The sequence below is a fragment of the Oncorhynchus mykiss genome, chromosome 4, assembly GCF_057628025.1.
Source record: "Oncorhynchus mykiss isolate SJ-2025 chromosome 4, ASM5762802v1, whole genome shotgun sequence".
In the NCBI taxonomy this organism is placed as follows: Eukaryota; Metazoa; Chordata; class Actinopteri; order Salmoniformes; family Salmonidae; genus Oncorhynchus; species Oncorhynchus mykiss.
In genome coordinates, this window is record NC_143025.1 from 13,116,133 (window position 1) to 13,133,653 (window position 17,521).

Sequence of the window (17,521 nt, forward strand, 5' to 3'; positions counted from 1 at the left end):
TATTGGTTTATTTGTTCAGATGTGGACCCACGTCCGTGATGCGGGATGTAGTTCCTGTGCAAACAGAAGATTCACAATATGTTGGTGGCACATTGGTTCGTAACGTCTTCAAACCTAGACAATATCCTACTCTGTGTCACCCTGGCCCTTTTGAACAGAAAATCCTACATTCTGCCCCTGAAAAGACCAGGAACATTTCTCAGACACGCAACAAGGCGACGAGTGTTGTTACGAGGCAACGCTGAGCAGAGAACAGAAGGCTAGCACAGGTGTTTAGACATGCATGGGGTGAAGTGTGCCTGTCACCAACATCTCTCCAGTGTGTTAGTGTGACCAAGGTGAGGACGGTGCCAAGGTACCCAGCCTTTGTGCCATATGGCCAGAGACGGGTGTCACCTGTGGGAAGAGTTTCCTGCTTCTGCTCCAAACACCCGTCCTACCGCATTGGTGGAGTTGAGGTGGAGATATAGGGGAGACCGGGGTTGGTTGTCACACTTTTTACACTGGTGTGTATTTCTCAGCACCAGTATACCTTACAAAACTTTTCAGCATCAGGAGAAAGACCAAGGTCTTGGGTTGAAATGGATAAACTTTTATCCACACATCTTATTCCAACATGAAGTTATAAGCCATCAAACACACTTTGTCCAATAATGACAACCAGCCCCATCGATGGGTTAGATGTCACACGGTATGGGCTTGGTTGTCACAATGTTTGCTAGTAAGCGTACTCCCTTTGTAACAGGTAATGAAGCTACATAGACCACAGTCTTAGACCTGACCGCCTTTCTTTGATCAAACGATATTCCTGACAGAATTCAGCATTTTATGCCTTGAGAATAACATGTTACATTTTGAGTACATTTGTGTGTATGTTTCACACTCATGTATTTGTATTTATTAGTATCCCCTTTAGCTGTTGCCAAGGCAGCCACTTCTCTCCCTGGGTCCGTGGGTGTGGGTGTGTGACAGAAAACATATGTGTGTGAGAGAGAGGCAACGAAGGGAGCTCTTTATAATAATGTTTACATACAGCTTTACTCATCTCATATGTATATATTGTATTCTAGTCTACTGTATTTTAGTCAATGCCACTCCGACATTGCTTGTCCTAATATTTATATATTTCTTTATTCCCTTATTTTACTTTTAGATTTGTGTGTATTGTTGTGAATTGTTAGACACTACTGCACTGTTGGAGCTAGGAGGAACACAAGCATTTCGCTACACCCACAATGACATCTGCTAAACATGTGTATGTGACCAATACAATTTGATTTGATTTGATTTGTGGCACAAGCACAAAAGAGCTTGGGATTTATTGTATACTGACAGTTGCAATGTCCACAACAATACAGTATGTTACAATGGGTTAGATTGTTTGCCTGGCTACCCATCCACATGGCTCTGGCCATGTTTCTTCTAGAATGCGAACACATTCTGACCGTTCTGATTTGTCTCAGAAACCGATGGGTTGGGCCAGAGCCGGCATACATGATGACGTAATCAACTTAGATACTCTGGTTAGATTTGTTATAGACGATCCAATAACTGATGAATTTGCTCTGTACAATGAAGTCACATACACAAGTGACTTGTAGTCCGGCAGACTCAGACTTAATGTCTGTGGCGATTGATAGAGCAGAGGATTTAAATTCAGGGTGAGTCGTCCAACCAACCCCATATTCCATGTGACAACCATCCTCTACCACCACCCAAAGCTAATTCATATGCTTCAGTAGCTACTACATGGCTTGACCTATGAACTCAGAAATAGGTTTGAAATATAACTCTCCCTTTCCTATTTTCAACAAACATAATTGTTTATGGATACTCCCATAATTCAAACATTTACAAAGAAAATACCAAAATATATATTTTTTACTTTCACCTATAAAAATCAGATCAATCCCAGTCACATCAATGTTTTGTCATGCTGACACGAACTGACCAGGTGGATACAGTTTTTCAAACAATTCACATTTTAACCTTAAAAATATTACACAGCACCATTTAGATTGGGACTAATTAGCACTGTGACAACCCATCCGTGAGACAACCAACCTTGTTCTCCCCTACTTAGATTAATCTCCACCTTAAAAAGGGTAGAAGATCCTCTTCCTTGATATACGTTACAGACCATGAAGGTATACCTTATAGCTTAATAAGCACTTCACGTTAGTCATAGCAAGGTTTTCACTGCTACATAAATCTTTTTATATCTTTTTCATATGTGAACTCTTCCTTTGTGTAGAGACCAGCCTGGTCAAATGAATTTGTGTTGCTCTCAACACTTCAGTCATTGAGCCACAGGAAAAATCTCAGAGGACCTGCTTTCACTTGACTCCCAGCTAGATTATCTTTTGTGATTTTACTAAAGAATGAATATTGGAAATGGAATTTGCACACAGCAATGAGATGGGCTATGCTCACAAATAGATGCTTGATATTCAGCTGGTTTGTTTGCCACATGTCTGTGCTCTTGGGTTTTCTTTTTATTTCTTATTGAGGGTGAAGTATGGTAACTTGTATTGCTATGTCGTTGGAAATGGAGGTGGTTTCAGTGTTGGGTATTGAGGGTAAATAAATGTTATATTGATTCTAGCAGAATCTTTGACAATACAGTACAATGTGTATTGGTACATGTATTATACGTGATGTATTTGTACTATGTTCTCCTCATGTTTTTTTTTCTTCGTTCTTTGCTCTTGAGCTAGAGATGAGGGATAACAAAGAGTTTGACATTCTGAGAAGGTATCCTATCCCTGTCTTATAGCTAACTTCCACATGCTGTACTGTAGCAGAGCAGGTCTCCATCTTGGCTCAAAGGACCCCCAGTCGCTGGCACTTTCATTCAGATTCAATGGGCTGGCATGTCGCCTCAGCTAGAAAGGTATCAGCTGCCAAGCTCTTGGCGGAAGAACAAGAGAGACATCCCTTTGTTTCCTTTCCTGCGTGATCTTGTTTACCGTGTTATAAATAAACCTGCCAGAGACATCGCTACCCTAGTGCGATGGATGCAATTGCAATGGATGCGATGTCTGAGTGCAATCATCCAAAACAATATGAAATCATACATCAGAATCAGAGTTCTTTATTGTGTGTTTTGGTGTGTTTCCTTGATGTTGTGAATGCGCTCAGGGGGTGAACATCGCCATTTAGCCTTCAGCATTTCTTTCAAATCTATGATGATAAAAACTGTCTAAAGGAGTAGAATCCCCATTAAAGCCACAGCCTGCTGAGAAGGGAGCTTACATCCTGTCTTGGGGATGAGGCCCACACCATCCCAGCTTTTCCAGTCCGACGGGTCTGAGAGGTGGGTCTCGTACACAACTTGGAAGAAGCGACCTTGAGATCATTAGCCAAACCATCAACCGACAGAGGTGTGTGTGTCCAAGGAGGTTAACCTTACACATTGTTCAGATAGAAATACATTGGGAGGGATATGTCTGTCATGAATAGTGAATCATGCCTGGTCTAGTGATTACATTTCTGTCTGCAACTTTCTGAACCTCGAATATAATAACCCCAGGCAGTGGCCCCTGCAACATGTCTCAGACAGAGCCACAGCCCCATAGAACATGTATGTATCAGTATGTCTCCTGAGGATTATGGTCTAGAGTAAGCATTGACATAACCAGCTGCTGGACAGAGATATCGGAGCCTTTCTAGCAGTGATACATGTGTTAATCTTTCCTTGAGTGAAGTAAAATGAACATTGGTCTCTGCCAAAATACTTAGACTTGTTGAAGGATGTTTTGAGCATTATGATTCTGTCAGAAATGTATTTATTTAATCTGATTAAATGTATGTTTCTAATGGGCCAGAGTGCAATTAGACTACAGTACCAGTGTGAGCCACCATGAAAGCTCCCTCTTTCTGACTATTGGCTATCGCTGGGGTTCCGGGTTCCATCCCCTTACTCTGAACAGGGCTGCAATTCTTTCTAGGATGCATGGGCCATTGTGAAGAGACTTCCAAGAGACTTTCACACACATAGTGAAGAGACTTCCACACACATAGTGAAGAGACTTCCACAAACATAGTGAAGAGACTTCCACACACATAGTGAAGAGACTTCCACACACATAGTGAAGAGACTTCCACACACATAGTGAAGAGACTTCCACACACATAGTGAAGAGACTTCCACAAACATAGTGAAGAGACTTCCACACACATAGTGAAGAGACTTCCACACACATAGTGAAGAGACTTCCACACACATAGTGAAGAGACTTCCACACACATAGTGAAGAGACTTCCACACACATAGTGAAGAGACTTCCACAAACATAGTGAAGAGACTTCCACACACATAGTGAAGAGACTTCCACACACATAGTGAAGAGACTTCCACACACATAGTGAAGAGACTTCCACACACATAGTGAAGAGACTTCCACAAACATAGTGAAGAGACTTCCACACACATAGTGAAGAGACTTCCACACACATAGTGAAGAGACTTCCACACACATAGGGAGTAGACTTCCACACACATAGGGAGTAGACTTCCACACACATAGGGAGTAGACTTCCACACAGATAGGGAGTAGACTTCCACACACATAGGGAGTAGACTTCCACACACAGATAGGGAGTAGACTTCCACACAGATAGGGAAGAGACTTCCACACACATAGGGAGTAGACTTCCACACACATAGGGAGTAGACTTCCACACAGATAGGGAGTAGACTTCCACACACATAGGGAGTAGACTTCCACACAGATAGGGAGTAGACTTCCACACACATAGGGAGTAGACTTCCACACAGATAGGGAGTAGACTTCCACACACATAGGGAGTAGACTTCCACACAGATAGGGAGTAGACTTCCACACAGATAGGGAGTAGACTTCCACACACATAGGGAGTAGACTTCCACACACAGATAGGGAGTAGACTTCCACACAGATAGGGAAGAGACTTCCACACACATAGGGAGTAGACTTCCACACACATAGGGAGTAGACTTCCACACAGATAGGGAGTAGACTTCCACACACATAGGGAGTAGACTTCCACACAGATAGTGAAGAGACTTCCACACACATAGGGAGTAGACTTCCACACACATAGTGAAGAGACTTCCACACACATAGTGAAGAGACTTCCACACACATAGGGAAGAGACTTCCACACACATAGTGAAGAGACTTCCACACACATAGTGAAGAGACTTCCACACAGCCCCCATGAGAGGAAGAGATTAAACAGATGAGTCCAACAAGAGAGCACCCCTCTCTGCCACCTTTCCGTCTGCCCATGATAAATGACTCGTCCCTCACCGGCAGGTACCACAGCACGATACGGGGAGATTGGTCATTCTCCAGACAGGTCAGGGTTATAGAATACAGATGGTGTGGCCTTTGTTACCGCTCTTGTGCTCTGTGATGCATCATTTTATGAGGCCACCCCAGCTGTGTCCACTCAGGTGATGTCATCTCAAATGGACGACTCCGGTGCACTGGAGCAGATGTCCCCAGCGCCATACGGCTGGAGCCATACTCTCTGCCTTACCAACTGATCGCTGGTCAGCTCTCCCAACAGCAGTTCTAGTCTTTGCCATTTAGAGCAAGGCAATGAAACTGGTATTGAACGGGGGTCACAGGTACACTCCCTGGGGAGAGAAAATGTACATTACTGTCTGACTGAGATAAATGCAACATTGGGGAAAGATAATAGATTGTTTAATTAACAAAGGGGCAGACAAGATTTATTGTCTAATTTTTGCGTCTGGCTGTGCCAATGAGGATTCAAACATGCACAAAGAGAATAGACAGCCCATGCACGACTTCAGGTTTAACGAGTTGTGTGCTTTCCTCCATTAAGTTTCATTGCCTTGCCCGTTATACAACTAGTTAGAACTCCGTGTGTCAAGCTCTCAAACATCTCCAAGTTTATATGAGTGTCTACGCTGGTATGCTCATGTGCAAGTGTGCGATCAGTGTGTGCTCACATTGATGTGCGTGTGTGTGTGGAATCTCACCCCACCTGGAGCCCACTGTCTGGAGCCAGCGAAATGGATCATAATTAATTACCTCCTCCTCTTCATTTTAATTGTCTCCATGATATCCGAGGGAGGCCGCGTAGCACGCTTTAAATAAAGTGTGCCCTTATGTTCTGACAAGTGAGCACTTCCTCCTTCGACCTGTTGGGACCTCCAGAGGCGTTTAATTATGGGCTGGTAGTGGGCTGAGACCACTGCACTCTTAACACTTAAGGAACTGTGATCTGCTCTGGCTCACCAAGCCTAGTGTAATGATCATACTTATCATCTGTGTTGAATGGAGGGAGAGCCCATAGAGACAGACAGTCACAGTAGTCTTGTGGTGTACTCTGCTGTAAATATTAAATAGGCGCTATGCTGTCTTGGTTTTAATGTTTGTTTTTGTATTTTTCTGTCTCTCTGACATACTGTATACAACCGTGTTTCCATCTTGTCACAAGAGGACCACAATGGAAATAGGTTCCAGACATTGTGTGTTATCCTCCATGATTTTAATCTTGTGCATGTATGGCTTTTTCAAGTTTTATGGGTGCTTGATTTTAAAATGGTTGAATCAATAAATGAAAATAAAATAAAGAGCTGTAAATGCCAAAGTTATCTATTGGCCATGACTGCTATGGGTAGAATGAAGATGCCAGAGCTACACAGTGTAGCTTATTTCAGAGCAGGGTTATTTTTATTTTTTATTTATTGAATTTTAAAACATACAATCTAACTGTAGTGAAGCCGTTCAACATTGACATTACATTCAGTCATCTAGCAGACACTCATATCCAGAGCGAGCCACAGGAGCAACCAGGGTCAAGCGCCCGGCCCAAGGGCACAAGGACAGATCACCCACCCAGTAGAATCAGAGACCCAACCAAGTTCCCAACCGGATCCAAGATCCCCCCCACAGTTCCCCTTGAGAGATGCCCCTCAACAGAGCAGGTGGTTTAAATTTCAACCTGTGTTGTCTGCTGGTCTGTACTCTCATTGGGATTAAGTTGTTAGTGTAAATTCCCAAATTTTCCACTCAAGCAAAAGCACTCAAGCTCAAAAGATGAAAACTGCCATAAAGTTTCTGCCCCAACACTGGTGTTATTTGAAAGTGTAGTTGGGTCGTTCCACAAAATCAGTCAATTTTGGGTAGTGTAACTTGGTGAAAAGTAATACTGTTATCATTATATCAGAAAGAGCACATGTCAATTTTTTTTAAAATATCTATGTTTTCCCATCTCAAGAGAAAAATCTGTAGCCAATGCCTATTAAGTGCCAAATGAAGTAACAGAGTTGATCGTAACAGGGTTGACCATAACAGGGTTGACAATTTCTTCTTAAATCAGCCATAAATCCCCGTATGACAGGGGGAATGGAAGCATGTTGTGTGCAACAGGGAGGGGCAATTGAATGCAAACTTCACCATTTAAAAAGAATTATAGGTCTAATGGAGTCGTTTTGATCTCAATATCGTATAATTTCTGGATTGTTTTAAATTAAAATTGTCGAAAAAAAAACAAATTATTGTTAACCAAGGGCTATTTCTCAAGCAAGAATTTTGCTTAGGACGCTCACAGTGGTCTGAGTGGGGAGGGGAAAACAGAAAATGTGCTGTTATCGGCAGAGAGGTTTGGAACTCTCTTTCTTATTGGTCTATAAGAAAAAAATACAGCCAGGTGATATCACCATGGAAGGCTAAAACTCCATCCCACAAAAACAGGCGGAAATTTCACACAGCCATTACACTAAAAGGGCATTATCATAATTTTCACAATTTCCCAGTATTATTCCAACCTCATAGTGTGGAATTATATATATATATATATATATATATAAAACACAGGGAAATCACATTTGTGACTGCACTGGGATGTTAAGACCTATCAAGCCTGTCTATGGGTAACAGGTTGACATGTTATGTTATGAATGACCCGCTCAGTTTTCCACCACAAAACACCAGGAAATAGTAGAACCAGCTCACCTAGGATTTTACTATTAGATGTTCAATGTGTCTTTTGTAAACAAAAAATAGTAATAATAGAAATAGTTTCACCATTATTAAAATGAGGAACATGTTTCTTTTTGTTTGACCTTAAAGCAGCAATCAGCAGTATAAACAATAACAAAGTGTACTCCCTGCCCTTGTTTTAGTAAAAGGCTGAGGGATAGGGCTTGAGAAATGTCATACATTTCAAATTCAAACAGAGCTACGGAAGCAAGGACTGCCCATCCATGATATAAAACATATACTTTTCACAATGTTTTGAGGCTATACAGTGTTTCTATAGCCTCAAGTAAAACAAGCGTATAGTTCTGATGGAATACGACAGTTGAACTTATCTGATGAGGCATTGATAAGTTCTATTCTTCAAGAATCAATGGATACATACCATTCATTTATAAGTGCAAAAATGGATGTAGCTACTGCTGATTGTCCCTTTAAAATGAATCACTAATCACATGAAATAAATCACAATCTCCAGAAATTACTTTGTCAAAGCAACAAAATAACCAGGGCTTTACAATGATGCTGAAAACTTGGGAGAATTATGTGGTTAAGTGGGTTAATATCTTCCTAGAAGTCACAGAGAGTGCACAGACGGACATGCCAAAATGCAGAATTTTGGCACTTTAGCAAGTCTTATTCATACAAAACAATCTGATTTATTACATTTTACATGTGGTCTATATTAAATGGAACTTCATTTAATATAACAGGCTTTTAAAAATGCACTCTAGTGGTAGCATGAGACGGAGTCTACAACCCACACAAGTGGCTCAGGTAGTGCAGCTCATCCAGGATGGCACATCAATGCGAGATGTGGCAAGAAGTTTTGCTGTGTCTGTCAGCGTAGTGTCCAGAGCATGGAGGCGCTACCAGGAGACAGGCCAGTACATCAGGAGACGTGGAGGAGACCGTAGGAGGGCAACAACCCAGCAGCAGGACCGCTACCTCCGCCTTTGTGCAAGGAGGAGCAGGAGGAGCACTGCCAGAGCCCTGCAAAATGACCTCCAGCAGGCCACAAATGTGCATGTGTCTGCTCAAACGGTCAGAAACAGACTCCATGAGGGTGGTGGGGGTTGTGCTTACAGCCCAACACCGTGCAGGACGTTTGGCATTTGCCAGAGAACACCAAGATTGGCAAACTCGCCACTGGCGCCCTGTGCTCTTCACAGATGAAAGCAGGTTCACACTGAGCACATGTGACAGACGTGACAGTCTGGAGACGCCGTGGAGAACGTTCTGCTGCCTGCAACATCCTCCAGCATGACCGGTTTGGCGGTGGGTCAGTCATGGTGTGGGCTGGCATTTCTTTGGGGGGCCGCACAGCCCTCCATGTGCTCGCCAGAGGTAGCCTGACTGCCATTAGGTACCGAGATGAGATCCTCAGACCCCTTGTGAGACCATATGCTGGTGTGGTTGGCCCTGGGGTCCAGGGGCCCTGGGGTCCAAGACAATGCTAGACCTCATGTGGCTGGAGTGTGTCAGCAGTTCCTGCAAGAGGAAGGCATTGATGCTATGGACTGGCCCGCCCGTTCCCCAGACCTGAATCCAATTGAGCACATCTGTGACATCATGTCTCGCTCCATCCACCAACTCCAAGTTGCACCACATACTGTCCAGGAGTTGGCGGATGCTTTAGTCCAGTTTTGGGAGGAGATCCCTCAGGAGACCATCTGCCACCTCATCAGGAGCATGCCCAGGCGTTGTAGAGAGGTCATACAGGCACGTGGAGGCCACACACACTACTGAGCCTCATTTTGACTTGTTTTAAGGACATTACATCAATGTTGGATCAGCCTGTAGTGTGGTTTTCCACTTTAACCTGTTGTGACGAGCAATCCCGTATCCGGAAGTGTAATTATAGCCTCAAGCTCATTACCATAATGCAACGTTAACTATTCATGAAAATCGCAAATGAAATGAAATAAATATATTGGCTCACAAGCTTAGCCTTCTGTTAACAACACTGTCATCTCAGATTTTCAAAAAATGCTTTTCAACCATAGCTACACAAGCATTTGTGTAAGAATATTGATAGCTAGCATAGCATTAAGCCTAGCATTCAGCAGGCAACATTTTCACAAAAACAAGAAAAGCATTCAAATAAAACAATTTACCTTTGAAGAACTTCGGATGTTTTCAATGAGGAGACTCTCAGTTAGATAGCAAATGTTCAGTTTTTCCAAAAAGATTATTTGTGTAGGAGAAATCGCTCCGTTTTTTTCATCACCTTTGGCTAAGAAAAAAACCAGAAAATTCAGTCATTACAACGCCAACTTTTTTCCAAATTAACTCCATAATATCGACAGAAACATGGCAAACGTTGTTTAGAATCAATCCTCAATGTGTTTTTCACATACCTATTTGATGATAAATCACTCGTGGCATTTTTGTTTCTCCTCTGTTCAAAATGGAAAAATGCACGCACCTGGAGATTACGCAATAGTTTCGACGGAGGACACCGAGCGGACACCTGGTAAATGTAATCTCTTATGGTCAATTTTCCAATGATATGCCTACAAATACATCACAATGCTGCAAACACCTTGGGGAAACGACAGAAAGTGTAGGCTCATTCCTTGCGCATTCACAGCCATATAAGGAGACATTGGAACACAGCACATTCGAAATCTGGCTCACTTCCTGTATGAAATGTCATCTTAGTTTCGCCTGTAGCATTAGTTCTGTGGCACTCACAGACAATATCTTTCCAGTTTTGGAAACGTCAGAGTGTTTTCTTTCCAAAGCTGTCAATTATATGCATAGTCGAGCATCTTTTCGTGACAAAATATCTTGTTTAAAACGGGAACGTTTTTCATCCAAAAATGAAATACTGCCCCCAGAGGTTCAAGAGGTGAATTTTGAGTGTGACTCCAAATCCAGACCTCCATGGGTTGATAAATTTGATTTCCACTGATCATTTTTGTGTGATTTTGTTGTCAGCACATTCAACTATGTAAAGAGAAAAGTATTTAATAAGAATATTTCATTCATTCAGATCAAGGACGTGTTATTTTAGTGTTCCATTCATTTGTTTGAGCAGTGTACTACTTTGATATCATACAAGCTCAACACCCATGAGTCCAAAATAGCACTTCACATTTTCATATCATTAAACTCATGTCATATACAGTGTCAACATTTATGATCATTATATTTAATGTATAGCTAGCTACAAGATGACATGACGTCATACGCTGGGTTATTCTGAACAGAATGAGCCTGTTTGTCTACTGTGAATAAAATTTGCCATAGCCTACGCACCTGAAGATTCTCTTTGAGTGATAAAAGTGCATTAAAGTTACTTAGGAAATGTGCCCCATTTGGAGACATTTTCCAGGAATATTCTTATCATGTTACTGAATGTATTTCTGATTTTGTCATAAAAAAAAAAAAGTACATTAAATGTAAAATGCACATGATATCAACAGTGTAATGTTCGGAATCAGTTTTGTGTCATGTGAACTGTTGTGACCTCACACTTTAGTCTCATACTTTTCCCATAAGCTCCAAACCCTTTCAATTGCTACCATGGTTATGCATATGCTTTTCACATTTCTTTTGTAAGAAACATTTAAACGTAGCCCTATCAATATATAGGCCAATTCACATGAGTGTAAAGGGTTCAAATATAGAAAGGACGCCTAAGTGACTAATTTCTTAGAACGACCCAGTTCACTTAATTTCATTGGCCGTCAATCGGCCTTCAGGTAAAAGTTGAAAATAGATATAAAGTATGAAGCGCTGATATGGCACCATCCGCATAGTAAGATGAAAAATGAACTCTTCAAGACTATAATGATGCCTGGTTTATTAATTATCTCTTGGTATTTGGCTGCAAGACATTAGTGTCTCTTTGGCCCTTAGTGAGTGTTACTGCAGTATGTTATGTATGGTATTGATGGTAATAGTTTTGATCTGCAGGCACATTTTCATTAAGATGACTGGAGAGGATAAAAATGATGAGTTATGGCATTAATGATGAGGAGAGTTCCTCAAAGCAGCCATTGGACTCAACATCTTTTAAGTCTTCTAGAAAAAAACATTCTCAAGGGCATGGAACCTTCTTCAATGAAACATTTGTCAGTCATAGTGAAGTTTTGTACACCTCATCATTGACAAGTTTACCTTACTGGGTACAGTAAAACATTTAGTTTGAAAGCTCACATTTTAGAGGGCCAGAAAAGTGAGAAACAACTCTAATGCTGCGGCAAATCATGACTTAATCACTTACAAATGTAACAAAATGTGTTTGCCTCAGGTGTGGACCGTTTCCGGGTCTTAATATATCAGTTATGAAGATGCCACTCAAATCAGTTGTGTTGCAATACAGGCAGGTCTGTCTTAATTGAGCGCAGGTGGGAAGATGGTGTCTGCAGTGGGATTCCTGATTTCCACTGAGTATCTGTGCTCACTCCAAGGTTGCTTCATTTACACTCAGATCAGTTTCCCCGGTTCTTACCGCACAAGCCAGACAATTGAGAAGACAGAGCTGATTATGGGAGGATATTTGAGTTGAAGTATGAGTACTGGAAATCATAATAAGCACGATAGGCAACATGTTAACTTTTTTTAACAATATGGAAATTCACAAATAGCTAGACACTCACAAACACACCTGTCTCATGAAGGAGTAGTACATCACCAAGATTCTCCAACACAGAAATGTAAAAAAAAACATGAAAACATGGTGTTTCCAGACAACAAAATCTTGACAACTCTCTACACCCCATCTCGATAGCAAGGGTAAAAATAGGATGGTGCTGGAGACTGAATTCCAAGTTTATTTTTAGCAAGGGCAGAGGAGGCTCAAGGCACTGGGCCTTTTCACAGGAGGATTAGCCATGTTCTGTTCAGGGAAAAATATGGATAAGGCAGGTTATAATTGAGATTTCTAAAATACCAAATCCCAGACGGTCCGGGGGCAAGCTTTTTTGTTAGGGTTGCTATTTCTGCTTCGGAACTCGGCGACAGGGCCAGCGGGGGGTTCTACGTGAGAGGAGCTGGAGACAGGTCTGGTGGAAGAGAACGAGAGTGAGAGAGAGCGTAAGAGAGAGGGGGGGGGGGAGTAAGGGAGGGAGAGAGAATCTAGCTCTGGGAAATAAAAGCAGACTGCTTCTCCTCCTTTACCATCACTAATGAAGTTCTTCGGCACTGAAAGTCATCGTCTGTAATCCCCAGGACTCTCTACCTCGGGGACCCAAGCTACCCCCCTCCCTTTGTTGGAGGTGATCTGTGCTTCTCTCCGTCCTTTTCCTGCACAGGGAGTTCAGCCAAACCAAACTAGTCCCGAATTCATTTGACAGGCACCACCAATCATATGCGCGCCCCTCTCAGTAAGTGACCCCCCGCCTTTGCTTGGACCTTGCCCATCTGTCTTTTTTAATGAACCCTGCATTGTAACATTGTCCCTTACTCCTTCCAAGGGATTTGCGAGAAAGCATAAACTTTCTTGCCGATCGCATTCTCTCGTAATGAAATATTCATGGCTAAAACACTGGATTATTTACTCAACAGAGACTTTTGTTTACCCATAAAGTGGGTTTCCTTTCACTTTGCCACTGTCTGAATGCATATCAGGCCACCCGCTTCAGAGTCCCTGTCACTGATCTTATTACCATCCTCATGATATAGGTTGGCTAACAACATGAAGTATTTGAACACCTTGCTCTTAACCTCTTCTCTCTCTCTCTCTCTCTCTCTCTCTCTCTCTCTCTCGCTCTCTCGCTCTCGATCTCTCTCTCGATCTCTCTCTCTCTCTCTCTGTGTCCTGTCTCTCTCCTGTCTCTCTCTTTCTGTCTCTATCTCTCTCTCGTACACATTCTACTTATATAATCATTATTTTCGGGCCTCTGCTCAGTGGTTCTTTGCCTATCTAGATTCCTCTTGTCCCTCCGAAAACTCCCATCCTGTAATCAGACACTTGTCCTTATTTTTCCATCTCGTACCACTCATAGCTTTACAGCCAGTTAGACAACACAGTGATCATCAAACAGGCACAACACAGTGATAGAAAAACAACATGGTGTAGTTATCCCACATCTCCTCCAGTTTTATCAGCTCAAAAATAGGCTTTTGTTGGGAAAGAGAGAAAACCTCCTAGTCTGTGATGGGTACTGCTGCTATCGGTAGTGATTGATACATAGCCATTTTGCATGTAATCATTTAGAAGACGCTCTTATCCAGAGCGACTTACAGTTAGTGTATTCCTCTTAAGGTAGCTAGGTGAGACAACCACATGTCACAGTCAGTACATTTTTACTCAATAAAGAGATTATCAGCAAAGTCAGTGCTGGTAGGAAAATACAAGTTTAATTTAGCTATTTGATTACGAATTTTAAGACATCTTAAAGGTTTAAAAATATATATATATACATATTTGGATGATACATTGAATTTGGCATTACTGCTATTAGCCAATAGAAATGCATTGAATAACAGATTCCCTACATGGAACGAGAAAATCAAATTTGTTCTGAAGTGTCTGTCCTATATCTGAGAGATATGAAAGATCAGAAAACAATTTTCATATTTTTTTACATGTATTTATCCCTTTATTTTAGGCTCTAAACTATCTCCATATATACTTCCATTCATTTTTATAAACCGGAAGCTTGTGTGCGTCCTAGAGCAAAATGCAAAACGCCATTGTGTTTGTGCGAATCTCACTTTTCAAAAGAGTGGTCAAAATCCATTTACAGTGGTCACCAAACCATTTAGAGTGGTCACCAAACCTTTTAGAGTGGTCACCAAACTGTTTAGAGTGGTCACCAAAACGTTATTGTGAGAAGACCAATTTCTGGGACGCAGGCCATGCAAAAAAAACAGATATCTTAAGTTTAAACAGACAGATTTTGATGGGGATTTTATTTTATTATGTTCTGCTGAAACTGTAGGCTAAGGATAAAGATACTCTTTGAAGGGGTAGGGTTTCACACGTTCTCTATCCTAGGTGGTTTCATGTATATTGATGGGGGGTTGATCTTGTAAAATTAAACAACTTCTTTACACAGCCTTGGTGGCAATACAGTAAGACACTATTGTGTGCCCAAATGTAAAAGCCTTGGTTCCTTGTTGATGGATTATTATTGTAAATAAAAATGGTGTTCCTCCTTGAACTATTGTTGCCTTGGCAAGCTCTCCTCACTAATGGCAATCGATACTGCTGTGTCTCAGCTGTCCAAGGTAGCTTCCGCTCCTCATCTCTGCTCACTACATCTCCCTTCATCTTCATCTGTTTTGAAAATGAAAGATGTCAAGGGGAAAGAGCGTCAATTGCTTATTGTCACCAAATACCTTAAAAAAACACTATTCCCTTAATTAGACAGCTTTTGGACGGTTTTGCAGCAAGATCTACTCTCCTGTGAGCAGTAATCAGTGCAACATATTCATACTGTTGCCAAAATATGTATTGTTTGTGGCAATATTATTTTGAATTTCTGCAGCATGTACTATTTCGTTTGAAATACTTTTGGAAACTATACTGAATAAAAATATGAACATAACACATAAAGTGTTTGTCCCATATTTCATGAGCTGAAATAAAAGATCCCAGAAATGTTCTATAGGCACAAATATATTATTTCTCTCACAGTTTGTGCACAAATTTGTTTACATCACTGTTAGCGAGCATTTCTCCTTTACCAAGATAATCCATCCACCTAACAGGTGTGGCATTTTAAGAAGCTGATTAAACAGCATTATCATTACATACCTTGTGCTAGGGACAATAATAGGCCACTCTAACATGTGGCAGTTTTGTCACACATCTCAATGGCACAGATGTTCCAAGTTTTTAGGTAGCATGCAATTGGCTTGCTGACTGCAGAAATGTCCACCAGAGCTGTTGCCAGATCATTTAATGTTCATTTCTCTACCATAAGCCGCCTCCAATGTGTTTTTTTTGGCAGTATGTCTAACCGGCCTCACTTGTTCTCATTCTGGCCACACCAGACTGGTTTTCTTATTTTGTGACCAACGGATGCATATCTGTTTTCCCAGTCATTTGAAATCCATAGATTCGGGCCTAATGGATTTATTTCAATTGACTGATTTCTTTATATGAACTGTAACTCAGTCAAATATTTTAAATTGTTGCATTTATATTTTTGTTCAGTGTAGATGAAACATGGCACCCGCAGCAACGGTTCTTAAACTACAAAACTCTGTTGTTTTTGGGTAAGGAGCCCTGGTTTCCGTGTCTTCATCAGAGGCTGCTTGTTTTTAATACCTGATCAATCGCAGGCCGTCCTGCTGACTTCACACAAGCTGCAGAACATCGCCCCAGGCAAGCCCAATCAAACGCTGCCCTAAGCACTAATCATTTTTGTTTGTCAGTTCCCCTGTTGAAAACACAGATTTCATTTACTACCCTAAAAATTGATTTCTCCAAGCCTCTTTTTTGGTCTCCAGATAAGGAGAAGAAATGATCATCTGTTTACAGTAGTTCAGTCCATTAGCTTGAGGAGTCTGTGAAAGATTAGCTAGTATCAAGGGGATAACTCAGTGTTTGGAAGGATGGGTCTGGGGAAGACTCGGCTGGCACTGTCTACTCCTTATTCCTTAGCCGTCTGGGTTACTTATTTTCTTTTTAAGACATTGGAGGTAATTCTCTGGAATTGTGGTTGCTGCTCAATCAACACAGACAGTTACAGGTCAATAAAAACCTGACAAAGTACAGAATTGGCCTCCACAATTCCTCTAACGTAAGTTCTCAATTAACCTTGAGTGAAGGAAGTTTTATACGTTTTCATTATCTAAAGTGACGCTATACCGTATGTAATGCTTTGAAAAAGTAACTGGATTCAGTTGACTGATTTAGTTGGCTGCTGTATTCTAACCTCTTGCCATCTATTTATAAAACTTTGTCACTTTTCATCTAGGCATTTGAAATATTACACTTATTTTGGACAATGTTTGTTCACCGTACTGGCTGTTTAACCCGAAGAGGTGTCATCATAGGACTTTTGAAACACTGACACTGCTTAGTTCAAATCTTTATCTTAGCCCAAATATGCTTAGAGACCTGGCAGTTTTTGTTGACTGTGGTTAAAAGGTTTCTGGAACCGTGTATTTACTTGCAGAGTGTAGCTAAACCCCTGAGACTGTCCTGTGTTCTCTTTAATGAAGGCCACTGAGACTGCATTGTGGGCCACATTTCATTATTCTGAAGGACAAACGGGTGCAGGCGATTAAACAATGTTTCCTGTGTAGTTAATATTGATGGTGAGACTATTTGACAAATGGCCTTACTCCCTGTGAACAGCAGGGAAAGAAAATTGATGAAAAGCTGTGCCTTGTTCAGGATTTTAAACATTACTTAAACCTGTGCAAGTGGCACCGCCTTTCTTTCTTTCATCTGAGGTGTAGTGGATTGGGCTCAGGTAAGGAAAAATAGAAATTATGCTTATGCTCAATATGCCAAAACTTTGAGTGGAATTGCTCAAAACATGTATTTTCGGTTGACTAGTATGATGAAAAGAGTTCAAATGTTACTTTGAAATTGTACTTTGTGAAAGTAA